The sequence below is a fragment of the Myotis lucifugus genome, unplaced genomic scaffold (assembly GCF_000147115.1).
Source record: "Myotis lucifugus unplaced genomic scaffold, Myoluc2.0 scaffold_10, whole genome shotgun sequence".
Taxonomy (NCBI): Eukaryota; Metazoa; Chordata; class Mammalia; order Chiroptera; family Vespertilionidae; genus Myotis; species Myotis lucifugus.
Window position 1 is genome coordinate 14,605,479 of NW_005871058.1, and position 3,503 is coordinate 14,608,981.

The 3,503-nt window shown below is 38.3% G+C and overlaps 1 protein-coding gene across 1 annotated transcript in view; it reads right to left on the bottom strand.

The window, feature by feature from the left end:
* The window catches only part of SLC15A5 (solute carrier family 15 member 5), a 76,068-nt gene that overhangs the window by 68,304 nt on the left and 4,261 nt on the right, over window positions 1–3,503 (bottom strand). The gene's annotated exons all lie outside the window — the stretch shown is intronic.

Genomic DNA, 3,503 nt, shown 5'->3' on the forward strand with positions numbered 1-3,503 from the left:
GTAATGTTTGAGGTTAATTTTAGTAGAATTAAAAAATGATGGTCATGCTCAGAAACATAGAAGCAGGGAACAGACTGTGGACTCTTGGAAGGTAGAGGTGGGTGGGAAGGGATCAACCAAAGAACTTGTATGCATATATATATAACCCATGGACATAGACAAAAAAGCCTGGGGCAGGGGACGGGGGCCAGCTAGAAGGGGCCAATGGGGGGAGGGGGGGGGAAGGTGACATATATAATACTTTCAACAATAAAGATTTAATTTAAAAAATGATGGTCATGAACAGACTTAATTATCCACCTTCTTTTGCTTCTAGAAAAGATTCTGCCAAACAAAATAAAAACAGACTCATAGACACAGAGAACAAACTGACAGCTGTCAGAGGGGAGGGAGTCGGGGGCTGGGTAAAAAAGGTGATGGGATTAAGCAACGAACAAACAAACAAACAGACCCTCATAGACAGATAACAGTATAGTGATTACCAGAGGGAAAGGGGGTGGGAGGAGGTAGGAGAGGGTAAAGGAGGAATAAATGGTGATGGAAGGAGACTTGGCTTGGGGCAGTGAACACACAATACAACATACAGATGATGTATCATAGAATTGTACACCTGAAACCTATATAATTTTACTAACCAATGTCACCCCAATAGGTTCAATTAAAAAAAAAAGAAAGATTCTGCGCAAGTGTCTTTACCTAGATGATCTCCGTGTGGTGACTCGTAATTGTACACCTCAGATTTGGGAAAATGCTGAAAGAGCCAAGTTCTGCTCTGGATAATGGTGCAAAGATGTTGGCAGATCATTATGCTTCTTGATTTTATGGAGGCTCCTTTCATTCTTTCAATGAGGTACACAGTTGAGGAAGATCTAGTACCAGATGGTAATGTTGGCTGGGAGTGGTTTTACTCACCTACATTTGGCAGCTCTACTTGGAAGTGGTGCTTTCAACGCCTGAAACTTCCAGTCTGCACCATTTAACATGATCATTGGGAAGCTTTAGGTGGTGCAGATACAATAACACATCTCATTAAAGGTCTTGTAACTATGAACATCTGACATCTGTGCTGAAAACAGAACTGGATGCGGCCTTCAAGTAGTTATAGATTCCAGTGGTATGTTGTTTTTTAAAGACACTACTGACATTCGTTATATTAACCAGACTATTAATTTCTGGAGGCATTTTTCACTTGGAGAAATAGATTATAAGTGAACGGGCTGCCCATTTGAAAGATAGTCTCCTCTTAAATGGGTTCCCTCTTTTCCAGAATTTAAACAATGATTTTAGCCAATGACTTAGTTGTCATTTAGTAATAACAGTAATAGCTATCCTGACTTGAATACCTATATTGTGCTAGGATACTTTACTAGTATATATAAGCTGTAAATATATAAATGGCCCTCCAAGGTATTTCCATTTTGTGGATGAGAGACCTGGGTCTCTGAGAGGTTAAGGAACTTGCTGAAAACCATGAGAACTCCAAAGTGACAGAGCCAGGATCATGCCAGCTGTGTGGCTGCCCAATGGGGGTCTCTGTCGGTCTTGTCACCAGTCCCTGCAGTATGTACAGGAATAGTTAACATTCATTTCTATAAACTGCAACAAGCAGCTGTTGCTAAAAATTTCTTTAGTTAGTGTTTAAACTGAAAAATTTTTTTTTAAGGCAACCAGATTTAGCCTTTAAGGAGCTTATTATTCAAATAATTCTTTTACACAGTAATGAATAACACCCTGATTCTTTATACACATTTTTAGGTGCTTTAACTTAGGTTTTAAAAGTACCTAATGGCTCTTCTTGTTAGAGATTTTAATGAAATTAGGAAATAACAGGTAACCAAATCAAAGTGCGTTCATCCTAAATTTGGCCCGCTCCTCACAGCTGCAGAAATTCATTTTTACCCAATTCCCCATCCCCCTTTGCAAAGTCCTAAAGCACAAACCCATTGGGAGTCCCCTCCATCTCCCAGAGGAAATATGTCATTCATATAATGTCTCCTTTGTAATCCACATGGAGAAATGTCATTTTGATTAAACACAACTCAATGACTAAGACCACAGCACAATATATTCTCCAGAGCTATCTTCCAGAACAACCGATTGCTCGCCAGTCTTCATCCTCTAGAGTCTTATTTAATCAAAATGATGTTGCTAATTAAGGATTAAACTTCTGAATAGAATAAAAATAAAAGATTTTTCTTTCTCCTTTGGGCAGGTCAAGGAGGCAGAATTTTCTATAAAGAAGTGAAGAGTTCCTTCCACCTTGGGTGAAACTTCATCATTCTCTGACAATTGGACTTAATCCAAAATAAGCCTGAGTGCTTTGTAATATTAATATAATTGGAGAGAGAGAGAGAGAGAGAGAGAGAGAGAGAGACACTAACTGCCTTGGATAACTGCATGGACCTAGCTAACATTTTTTTTTCATTTAATGATTTTAATATAAATTTTCTGAAAACATTTTGTCTGATGCTCTCTGGGCATTGCTTTACCTATTGCTAACATTATTCATTGTTAACGTTGGAAAGACAGACTATTTTAGAAAAATGTTGGCAACCCATTTCACAGAAAAGTGTGAACAAAAGATGTAATGTATCTCAGATCTGTTTGATATCCACTGATGAATAATAAAGAACACAACAAAATTCTCTATGAAATGCTCTACCTTAAGATAAAAATTTCCATTTTTTTGAATTCATAATTGATAATAAAAATTGGTTCCTCAAAACCACATAAAACTGTATAAGAACTCATCAGAAGAGGCCAAGACCCACAGAAACGTGGTTTGGTTGTCAAGGAATACAAACTCTTTCAGATGATGGGGGTGAAGTGGATGCAAAGCAGAGATACTGGTTGATGTTTTAAAAAATTATACAAGCCTGGCCGGTGTAGCTCAGTTGGTTGGGTATCCTCCTGTGTGCCAAAAGGTTGCTGGGATCCCCGATAGGGGTGTGCAGGAGGCAACCAATTGATGTTTCCCATCCCTCATCCATGTTTCTCTCTCCCTGTCCCTTTCTCTCATAAATAAATAAATAAATAAATAAATAAATAAATAAATATTGTGCAATACTTCTATCCTTTTCATATTCTCTCTGTTTTGCCCTCTGAATGTATAATCCCTGCTAAATTAGTCCAATCCAATGTAATAACTCACAATAATAGCTACTGATTATTGATCACCTACTATGTGCCAGGTTCTCTGCCGGTAGTATATACATTATTACCTCTAATAAAAGCCAGGAAGAGGCATTATTATATCTCTTTAGAAATGATTACACTGAAGCTTGTAAAGAATAAATGACTTGACTGAGGTCAGGCAGTTGTGTCAAACAGAGGTGAGACTTCCCTCCAGGCCTGCTTTGAATGTGCTCCAAAGCCACATTCTCTGCACTATGCCAAGCCATTTCACACTTGCTTACTTGGAGGCTAAATGTATCAATGTATTTTCAGAAGGTGCTGGGAAGTTGTGTTGCTCTGTACCCGACTCATATGTTCCTGTCGTTAGT